Below are 12110 nucleotides of genomic sequence, written 5' to 3'. Positions count from 1 at the left end.
AAAGGCAATCACAGAATAAGATACAATAGTTTAAGAACTCTACAACAGCTGAAAATGTAATCTGCTTCAGAAAAGACACATCCATCACAGTTGTCTACACAACAGCCAATACTTTTTAGTTCTAACCAAGAGATAACTTTAATTGACTCGCAAGCCTCCTCATGTTATAAAAGAATATGAATTAAGAATGCATACAGATATACATGGAGAGGCGTTGGATCTACTTGTACATCCAGTGGTCTGCTCACTTGTCATTCACTTACGGCTTCCGCCCACCAAAGCATACAGCATGTTAATATAGTCAACCCGTTTTGGCAACTGGCTCCCTTGTACTGTGAGTGATGACAAATGTCCTCATAACATATGCACATCCACTTAAAAAAAAGATGTGCACTTTGGTGCCATTTATGGTAGGCCAATACTTTACTTTCCTAATGTTTTTCTATTGCAATATAATCTTTTATTTTTTCTTAGTCGCCATTGTGGGCTTAAACTAGTGCCAATAAGAATCATTTTCATGGATGTGCATTAGAACTAATAAGGATCTCTATATCTGTTCCACGTAAGCCTGAATGCTAATAGGAACCTATAATTTTTTAATTAAGCTTATAATCATTGTTTATTTGTTCAATTATTTTTTACTTTTTGTGGAATATACTTAAAGATAAAAAAAATATAAGTATAATCATCTTGCCAGCTTGCCAAGGCCGAAGTTAACTACAAGCTTCCCTTTGCATCTCTACCATGTTAAGAAAGGGGAGCTGATGTTAGGGATATTGCAGAACTCCCAGCTCCTTCATTCCATGGGGATGGCAAACCACGGCTTGACAGCTGCTCCTTTGAGACCAACCACGGAAGAGAACCGGTAACTCACAGCGCTTGCTCTGATGCAATTCCACGCAAGGCTGGGAGGGATGCTTCCCTGTGAGGAACAATTTGTACCGCTACCAGGAAATTAGCAACACCATTTCCTCGAGGGTGCTGAGCTATAAAAGTGCAGCAGCGCAACGAAGCAGATGTGCTCAGGTGCCTTCCGATGGCATGCCAACGATTCCCTGTAGTATTCTCCACAAAGGCAGAGCCAGAGAGCTTGCAGTAATTAAATCACAGCAGTACAGGCCACGTCCAACCAACTTGAGAGGTGTGTATACCACACTTTATGCTACCACCCCATATAACTGTGCAATTATATCTTCGTTCTCGAAGCCACGTATATGTTAAGCAGCGGCGGCTGGCATGCAGGAAGAGTGAGGGGGAGGGGCAATGAGGTGTTGATGCGGGCAGGCATGCAAGGTGAGTGGTGTGTGTAAATAAAAAGAAAAAAAACACTTACTTTGCTTGCTGCGCAAAGCCCAAAGTACTCCTTGCTCCGGTCTCCTTGGACTCCATCTAATTCCCTAAAGCAATCCTGGTGCTGCTCTCGTGCCGGTAACTAGCGCCAGAGAAGCACCAGGATTGGTGGTAGCGGCCTCTCTCACCATTCTGAAGAGCACTGGAGGCCTGTGCTTTCTCTAACTCAGCTGTCTTAGGACACGTTAGAGAAGTTGCAAATGCATGTCTGGCTGACCGTCGCAAGACATCCGGCCCAAAAGACGTGCACTATAAACTATGCGCAGCTCACTGCTGCCACTCAGCAGCAGTGGCACCGCCCTGTGCTGACACTCGATTCAGGACAGGAGGATGGAAAATAAAATGGTAATAAATGAACTTTATTACAATTCTATGTTTCATCACTGGGGGCATTGTAGGCAGAGGGGCAACGCTCCTCGTCACTCCTGATCGTGAGATATTGGTATACCACCCTTATTATTGCTGGCCTCCCAAACAAAATCTCTGGGCTGGTCAGCTGATTTTGATCCAAGTAGGAACCTTCATAGTCAAACACTGCTAAACGCCTGCAGCCTCCGTCTTCAACTGTGGCAGGGAAGGAGACACGATAATTTGAAGAATACTGTACAGGTACCCAGTTCTAGTCCATGCGGACAATAAACATGCGAAACGTGTCGACGGCCAGATAGTTGGCTTTGACAATGCTTGTTGTCACAGTTTTTTTCAAAACTTTATAATTGGGAGGATCTGCTGGCCTTTCTCCAAACGCCTATGGGCCTTTGGGTACCAAAATGCGCACATTGCCATAGTATTCCACAACACTGAAAGAAACTACTTTGCACGTGAATGTCCTTTTGAAAGTGCAAAATGCCATTACTAACAGTGACATTAGCAAATGTTGAAGTGAGCTGAACCACTGCCCCATGCTGTAGTGGGTGGAATAAACCGTGAATAACACAACAACAGATCAATGGCTGAAGAGGACTGGCTCAAAGCCCCTGTTAGTATGATATATATATATATATATATATATATACAATTTTAGTAACTCCACCAGACCTAAAATAATCACTGGCAAAGTGAATACGTCTTTCAATGGACTCCATCCTTTTGGCTTTGTTAATGCTTGTTTTGTTCTGACATGGTTTTTGGAACATTTTATTGTTTGGGAGTTGTTGGGCCCTCACCAATCTGAAAAAAGTAACACTACCTAAAAGTAAAAATGTTTTTGGTTCTCAAAAAGCAGACACAGGAATATCCGACACAGAAGTGGGCTGACCCATTACCCCATGCTGTAGTGGGTGGAAGAAAAATGAGAATTTCAGAGAAGCAGACCAATGGATGAGGAGCACTGCCTGAAAGCGCCTATCAGTAAGTCTATTATGTACGTCGAACTTTAGGAAAATCAAAAGGTCTTGACTAGCACCAGACCTAAGAATCAACATCGTTCTTTCTGGGGTACAAAATACAACTGTCAGGCTGAAATCTGAAACTGAAGTCTCATCACGACAGCAAATTCCCTGAGTCTTTTCAATGGCTTGCGGTGTAACTGCAAATCACATTTAATGTGTGCTTTAACTAGTCTAGAAATCTATTTTAGAACTTCACCCTATCCTGCATTGTAACCTAAATAAACCAACCAACATGAAATGCACATAACTGCTTACTTCACTTTACATCCCAGGCCCTAATCTTCCCTTCGTGACATTCGTAACCAAGTTTCTCAGTCTATAGATCCGGACCTCAACACTACATTTTTCAGAGTTTGAGCGGTCCTGTCCCTCTGGTAACTTTGAGACCTATACTGAAACTTGTGATGTCCTCAAGTTTTTCCTGGAAGCACTGACCGGACGCCCTGCAAACATTCCATCTCTTTCACAAGGCATATTAGGAATAGGCCCACCACCGTACTTTTAATCCACCATCAAGTACTGGCTGGGTCCGAAATCAGAGCACTTGTTACACAATTACAAATGTAAAAAACGGAAATTTGAGTGCCGGACCTTTATTCAGGTGGAGGCTGGTCTGTGTTTCAAGTCAACTGGGAGATCGGACTTAATCCCTGGTTTCAAGCAGAAATTTCGAATAGTTCTAGAAAATAGGTCTCTTTCCTTCTTCAGATTGTCTAGGGATCTTCGCCCAGCCCCTTGCCTTTGTCTCCCTGCCCCCTGGACTTTCATCTTTTCCATCCTCTTGCTCGCCTTCCACTCTCCTCCCACCATTTTCTCTGCATCTTTATGCCCCTGGTTTCAGGGTCCTCTTCGGAGCACTTAGAAGTGTTTTTTCAGCAGGTACATAATATTGTAATTAAACAACAAAGATGTATATTTCCGTAAACATAAAAGGGTCTATACTGGGATCTAAATAGCCGTCACGTCTCTGTCTGTATCATTACGAAGAAATCTGTTTAATTGCATGAACTGTAACCCAGATGCCTTCTTCTGTCTGCATGTGAATGCTGAGTGAACCCCTGTCGTTCACAGCAAGCATGCACTGTGCTATAAAAGAAAATATAAAAATAAAACAAGGAAACTCTTGAACATAAAATAAAAGACCGAGGACGTTCCAGGGGTGAGCTGGAGAAACAGGTGAAAACAATGACAAACTCAGCCGTTACTTTGCACACTAGGGCTTCATTATGAGTGTCCAAGTTATACTAATGTAACGATGGCCCCGGGTGTCCTAACATCAGTAATTCTTGTCCTGTTTCCCCCCCATAAATCTGTCATTCTTCCCCATTCTCCCCGTGACTCTCCTAGTTTTGAGCATGTATCAGGGGAGTACCCGCAGATTCTGTAATCTTGATCCAGCCAGTAACTCGTGTTACCGAGGACTTTATAATAGGGCCATAATATTCCCAGCGTGCAGGACTCTGCCATCAACCATTGTTGTCTGAGGGTTGCACAAGTAACAGTGCTTACTGTTCATATAGTGCATTCTATGAGCTGAATCTGAACCTGAATCGGTAAAGGCCGCAGTGTCCTCAAAAGGTGATGTTTCAGCACTCTAGATAGTAAAATACTTCATGACAATACAAGCTGGTCACACACAGTCTCTGCTCATCTGGCCCAGCTCCTCACCTGGTCTATCCGTGTCCAAAGGTGCCACATGCTGTACGACCACGCACTTCACCCGGCCTTGTATGTGTCCAAGAATGTGAACAAGATACCATAAACTCTCTTCCAGTGTGACTTCAGGTTAACATGCATTCTAGGCCCATGTGACAGACTATCATAAACTCTATCTATGTGCACTCAGTTCCTCACCCTCTCAATCCAAGAGCCCCCATCTACCACACACTCTTGGTCCTGTGTTAGCACAGTCTGCTCGTGTGCCCCATGCCACCAGAATGCTAGGTCCATGTCCCCGAGCTCGTGACATTCTCATGCACCCCAAGCTGCCACACACGATTGGTCAATGTGTCCCATGCTACACACACTTCCTGGCCATGTGACCTTAGTTCCTCACTCAGTCTGCCCATATGTTGAAAGCCACCACACACGGTTTGCCATATGCCCACGGTCTGTGCTGTTACATGAGCCTCGTGCCTCCCTGACTGGGTTAAAGGAAGTTATGAGACTCTAGGAAGGAGTAGAATGGAAGCAACCCACTTTCTTACACCCAAAAAATAGCTGCAGCAGTCCTACTCTCTTACCGTCTCCAAAGACCCAAAACTGCCACAGTCCGCAGACACAGCAAAGTTACTTTTAGTAATAACCAGGCCTGTTTTCATAATAGCCTGGTATGCTTCAGCAATAAAAAGCTGTCTGGCTTTTGAGAGAAGGGCTGTCAGAACACAATTTGTGATCTGGATCTACCAGTAAAGTTGTGCTCTTGGTTTTTATGTACCTCACTGGTTAATTATTACTTTTTAAATTATTTTACTGGCTTGTCTATGCAAATAAAAGCTATTCACAGATCACAAAGCACTTCATAAACATATTGACCTATTCTGAAGAGATCTGGACTTTGGTCAACAAGGCTTCTCCCACATTGTGAAACCATAAAGGGTTCTGATGTCAGAGAAACGGGTTTGTAAAGTTTGTAAAGTTCCCTTACCCTGATGAAAACGATCAACAGGCATCATTTTCTTTCCTCCTAAAGTAAAACAAAAAGTATTCATGCACTCACTAAGCAACATGGTTTTTCTCAATATGTATATTCTGATTTTCATCCCACTATCATGCTCCTAAATGTATTTTTTGAATAACAAATAAAGTGTTATAAAACTAATTTCTCACTATTCTGGTTGGGCATCTGACATTCAGTGGTAATTAGTTAAATAAGACTCAATGAGTGTCTGTGTGTCCCATGAGCAAAGCATGGTACTGGCCATTAGAACAAGACTTTCTTGGAGAAGGGGATGATGTGGAAAACAAAAGACACTCTACTTTAAAGTTGGGATTTCTTTTCTGCAGGAGGTCGGAAATGGTGCCCCAAAGGATCAAGAGAAATAAACAAACGAAACATGCAATATTTGCTCCAAGACATGTAGGCCATGGGTGGTGCCAACAATATCCATCGTAAAGCCCCACTTCCATCCATATTTCAATGATGAAAGTTCATAAAGCAGACTAAGTGATTTATATCGAAGCTCAAAAAATGTGTTTCGCACAAGACTGTTTGTCCAAAGCTTGTAGTACAGAACGGTGACTAAGCAGCAACAGAGCAGAGCAGCAAACATCAAAGGGGTAATAGTTTGAAAAAAAACATGACTGTCAGAATTAGATGAAGACCTAGAAAACAAAGTCTGGAACAATAACTTAAGAGTTCTTGAGCTAGTGGAGAATGCAGCAGCAGAAGACTCAATTAACATATTCTCAATTCAAAATCCAGAAGTCTTGTGCTCGGAGACAAAGAATGACCAAGCAATCCATGAAGATGGGTAAAGGATGGAGATAGGGCCAGACCCAAGATACAATCATCCACCTAGCTCAATTTAACAAAACAGGCTTACTTGGAATCAATGCTCAAATGTGGATGATACAGTGGTACAACAAGCTAATGCAAAATCATTGCATTGCACCTCGGATTCCTTATTGTGATCTCAAGCCTGAACCTCTGACTGCGAATTTATGGAAATGTGTGTCTCTATGCCCCTTTATCAAACAAGATGCCCTTGTATAATAAAGAATGACTTATAGAGAGCTGAGAGTAAAGTGCTCAGTTTGTAAATGGTACAATTTAAAGGATGAGGAGTGGAAAGTGACATATGGTCACATCATACATTTTGCAATGTCATTTAAACTCAATTATGCCCCCTGCAGTATTCACTTAGCCATCAATGTTTTCAGAAAAACTAGACCAAAGTTAATCTACTTAGACAGCACTGCCATTTCACCTCACATCCCAAGCTTCCCAGAGAGTGGAGTAGAATTCTGGATGTTAACATTAACCGAGCTGCAAGACAAAGCTGAAAGCTGATCCAGGATGAGACACAATGGTAATGAACTTTGTTTGCATTCTGTATTAATTGGCATGTGTTGTCCTTCTCTCCCAAGTGTAGGTCACAGAGACAAGACAACAGAAAAGATAATTCACAGATGGGGCATTAACACACATGAGCTGATGGATTAAGATTTGTGAGTGGCAAGACTTAGGCACAGACGCATCACTCAATACCTTTAACATGTATACTTACAGAAATGTCCACGTCTACCGTGATTTGAGGGTTAGGGTGCCTTTGGGATGTGTTTTGCATGTAGCAGCTGGCCCTGACAGAGTTGAATGGGGAGCAGGCCAATTTCAGGCAGAATAGATTATGAGTCTGGGCTTTTGCAAGCAACAAGGTGGGTTTTGAGGGCTCATAATATTTACTCCAGTTCTTTAGAACAGCCACTACGGCTTTTGATGAAAAACAATGACTATAATTGGATTGAGTTTTTTTAAATATTACTTCCCACAAGTTCTTAGGGATAGTCTTAACTGCATGTTTTATGAACAGACACTACACCATTTAACCCACATAAATAATAGGGTTGCATGACCTGCAGCATCTTAGAGCATGGATCTGAGATGATAAAGAGAATTCTAAAAAAAAAAAATAAAAAAAAAAAAATAATCTCTATTCAAATAGCTCCCACTAACCAGCTATTGGGACAGATAACCACTAGCTATTTTGTTATATGTAGGGTTCCCGTTTTTTTGGTATTTATGTTTTAAACATTTCCATCTGTATTTATTCATATTTATTTTTTGTCCATTTTGTGGTATTTGTCCATATTTATTTTGTGTTTTTAGAATAAATGGAGTCACAAAATGGTATAGTTTCACATTTATTTAACTTATAAATGTGCACTTATACTTTGATGTCTGTTGCGTTTTACCAAATTAAGAAGCCAAATAAAGTAAAACACCACACTGACAGGTAAATATCAGCATTGCAGTACAAATATATGTTAACATATATTTAGGGAAATCTCAACATGTTTTTTTTGTTGTTTTTTTTTAACTTCCCATGCTGTCTATCTGCTCAGCTGTTGTCATGGAATTACCGAAAGACAGTATGATAAGTCATTTAAAAGAAGCACAGTTTTCAGTATTTATCCACTTTTAAAAATAAATCCAGCCAGGAAATATCTTGTTTTCTATCTTTATTGTTCCGTAAAAATCATTAAAAATAAAAAAACGTGAGCCTCAATTATATATCTGTGCCACTACGTTCTATAGTCTTTATCCTGAAAGCACATTCATCCCAAAAAATGTTATCTTAGTTATCAATCCATATGTATCCAACCATGCTCTTAATTCTTTCATGAAACATATCTACAGATTCGAAAGCATGTGCCTCGACCCATTAATTATTTTAATATTTTGGCTTGTAACCATTAGGACCTAGAATTTATATAATCCGAGCGCTGCAAGTTTGTTTTTACAAGTCTGGCAAGAATTAATCAGTCTTCATGGGAAAAGGGTTTCATTCCACAGTATGCCATCCTCCTCCTGAAGGACTGAGTGTTAATTCCCCAATTTCCATATAAATGATTATACTGAATTTCTGTACTTATATTTTGCATACAATAATGTGATGCAGGCCTCCATTTAATAAACTCAATGTCTTCAAACTCTGGCCATCAACGACACTGGTGTGTTCTTCCAAAGTTGGATATTGGTGTCAGAGGAAGTACCTTGCACAGATCCAGCAGGAATTTCACCTACAACAGCCCTAAGGTACAAGAAACATGCTTACTTGAAACTCTGAAGTGTGAGCAGGCAAGATGCATCGGAGGCGGTAGCAGTGACAAAAAACCTACAGTCACGCTGTCAAGCTGATCACAGATTTCCAGTTCATCAGGCATATCAACATTGTATTTACAAACGGATGTTAACCACGTAAGCTCGAGTTACCAGTTTCTCTCCGTCACTTTGTAAATTTCATTGCAACATCTCATCCTTCTCTACTGCTCCAAAACAGGAAAATGATGCCACGTTTTATTGTGAACTCCCAGGATGCATGATATCAGGCCCTTGAGGATTGCCATACTTCACCAGCTAGGTAATGTGACAGCTAGAAAAAAATTCGAGACACCACCCGCTTGAACATACATGCCCTTCAGAGGAACTTCCATAGTCATGTGTTTATATAGATAAGCATGCTGCTACAGTGCACTACCAAGGCCCTCAGATGAGGATGCCATCACTGCTCCATCTGCTTCTGCATGCTGTTCCTCAATGCAGACTTTGTATGCTTTTGGTCTGTTTCTAATGATAGTGATGAATGGCCATATTGGTCTTCATAAACCGCAGCAGGCTAAGATCACAGAGCTGAAGCACACCTGTGACTGCTGCATTGGATATACATGCAGCAAAGTCATTGTTTCTGACTGCTTGGTCGAAGCTGCCTTCTACACCGGATCAGCCCATTTGACTCTATCAGCTAATTTCTGCCCTCAATCTGCAATCTGATGTCACCGGTTTTAGCTACAGTTCTATCACACCCAAACCGTCGGTCATACCTCCTAGTCATCAGGTATGGAAGACCATCTAATACCACCCAGTCCTACTACAGTGGGTGAACACAGAGCTCCTTGTCCATGGACATGCGCATGCGCATGTCATTAACATTGGGCTCCTAGACACACTCATAAATCCAGTCGGGTTTTCAGAATGACTAACTAACATGAAATTGATTTCCACCAGAAATGCATTCTTGTAAATTCACCTGAAAAAAAATCATCATGGTTATCCTAGACATAGACTGGATGTTACTACTAAGTGAGTTGATTAACCCAAAACCAGTGACTTCATCTTTGTGTCATAGTGGACACGATGATTAGCTAACTCAAATGGTGTGCATTTAATCACCACAGTAACACTAGGTCTACAAATTTAGGAAAAGTCGGTCACTGAGAGCACTGTGAAAGAGGATCCCAGAAACATACATCCTAGCTACAGTTTTCAGTTTTTAGCTTTAGCCTAGAGACAGCTTTGGATGTTTGGTCAGATGCATATATATTACCTACTGGCGGTAACCAGTAGACAGTTATAGTTAGGACCAACTTTTCACATAGACAAAGCGTGTGTTGTTTTGCTAATAACTTTGGCACCATATGACAAGTCTTTACAAAATTCTCAAAAACACTCTGCAAGCTACGTTAACTGCTGTCTGGAAATTTTCATGGAAATTCTCCAAGCGGGAGTCAAGAAAAAAAAAGTGGGGGTCCCAAAACACTTTTTCCCCATGCAATGTCTATGGGGATTTTGCAATGTTTAGACACAATTACAGCCCGAACCACTAAATGGAATTACACCAAATTTAGCAGGAAGGTAGATCTTAGTCTAGAAGGAAACCTTTTTTGTAATTTAGTGTAAATCTGTCAGTAGTTTCGGAGTAATTAAAGGAAATAAAATGGAGATATCTAGGGATGCGGATCCAATCGTGAAGAATCCGGGGGAAAAGCAAGGCCCTGATTGGCGGGCTGCAACTTGAGAGGAAAATTCCAGCCGGGATTTTATTTGTTGCATGGCCCCGGGGAGGGAAAAATAAAGTGTAAAAACACATAAGGGGTCAGGATACAAGTATCCTGACCCCATCAGATAGATGGAGGGGTCCCTGAGAGACCCCTTGTGGGCAAGAAATTGCCCCAAAATTTGTTTGGCTGATCCACAGATCCATTTCCATGCTTAGCGTGGATGCCAGTGTAACTCCGCAAAGGAATGGATCCGAAGCACAATGAAAATAAAATACACCTACACGCACACACACACATCCACACACACACACACACACACCAACCTCTGCTGCGCACTTCTTTTGGCTGCACACTGCGTGGGGCTGGGTGCATGTGGGGGGGGGGGGGACGCTCTGTACTTTTAGTTTGCTTTCATTTTTTGCAATAGTTCAATTTTCTTAATTTATTTTTGCAAACATATGCACGATTATTTGCTTCTACACTCACAATGTCTATGGCATATCGTGGCAAAACAATTGCAGGCTTGCCAACGCTAGACTGACTGACTTTGCCAGTGCTTGCTTCTATCAGGCAATGATTTGTTTTATATTTGTCAGGACATGAACACTCAATATCAGCCTGGCAAAAACGTTGACATCAGCCCCACGCTGCAGAACGCTGAGTAGAATGGGACCACGGGGGCTTCCATGGTTGGGTCATTATGACAACCAGTTCAGAAAGCACTCCACTCCCCTTACCCACAGCCCAAAGGGAACATTCCAGAGTGGAAGAAGGCAAGTTCGAACCACGTAGCCCACAATCATTGTTACTCTTCCAGTCCTACCCCTAAGTCCCAATGCCAGAGTGGGACCCTGCGTTATAGCGGGGAGAATAGAGACTTCCTTTTGGTATATGCCCGAGTATATATTCCCTGACATTCATGTGACGGTGTTGTTACAGCAGAGTTGTGCTCGTCAGGGAGGAGTCCTCAAATAAAACATTTTGAGAGGATCCATGAGTAACATATGGAAGTTCTTCTACAGCAGGGGTGTCCAACACTGGTCCAAGAGATACTGATCCATGCTAGTGTTTCAGGTTATCCATGTGAAATAAATGTATTGACATGGTCAATGGTTATCTTAAAACAAATCTGTCATGTGTGCAGCCCTGTGACTAGCAACTGTTCTAAGGTGGCCATTGCATGGGCCCGCCTTCCAAAAGGAGCGGCTATAGAATTACAGAATGTCTGTGACAGACATCGAGAGACCAAGGATAGCATCAGAGATTGACAGGTGGTAGCCAGAGGCTGACGCAGGTTAGGAAGCAGGCAGCCCGCATCTGCAGACACAATGTGCCTGCCTATGTAGACGGAAGCAGCCCCACAGTCTGAACATCTTCAGTACCTTAGCTCTCAAGCACAATTTTTGATACCTTGTTTCTGCATAAAAATTATTACATATTTGGGGACAAAAAGGTTAGTATTCGTGACATGTTTAAACAAAAACAGATTTAGTCCTGGAATATTACTGGGACTTAAACTGCTATTTCTTCTTAGATAAAAGCAATGCTTTCTACAGGTCTTTTCATCCTGATTTGTTGGCTCGACAGGATGCTAAATAAGTTTGCAGTGTTGGTTCACGGCTCTGAACCATAATCTGTATCATGGCACCTCAGCTGGAAAAACAACAGCACAAGTGGGTCTGGAATGGAACCATTCCACCATACTACCACCCTGCCACAGCAAGGCAAGGCTAATGCAGAAACGGTTCACTTTGGTGACAAGACATTTTGGGTCCTGTGCTTTCTTGTTTAAAATATTCAAAATGGATGAACCGCTGCAAATAAGTTCAACCGATGCGGGACAAGTTCCTGGATGCAATCAGTCACTGT

At 41.9% G+C, this 12110-nt stretch overlaps 1 protein-coding gene across 1 annotated transcript in view; it reads right to left on the bottom strand.

The window, feature by feature from the left end:
• MYO1D (myosin ID) overlaps positions 1 to 12110 on the bottom strand; it is a 422174-nt gene that overhangs the window by 364271 nt on the left and 45793 nt on the right. The window lies entirely within an intron of this gene.

The sequence above is a fragment of the Pleurodeles waltl genome, chromosome 6 (assembly GCF_031143425.1).
Source record: "Pleurodeles waltl isolate 20211129_DDA chromosome 6, aPleWal1.hap1.20221129, whole genome shotgun sequence".
Taxonomy (NCBI): Eukaryota; Metazoa; Chordata; class Amphibia; order Caudata; family Salamandridae; genus Pleurodeles; species Pleurodeles waltl.
This window is presented reverse-complemented; position numbering and strand designations above follow the sequence as displayed.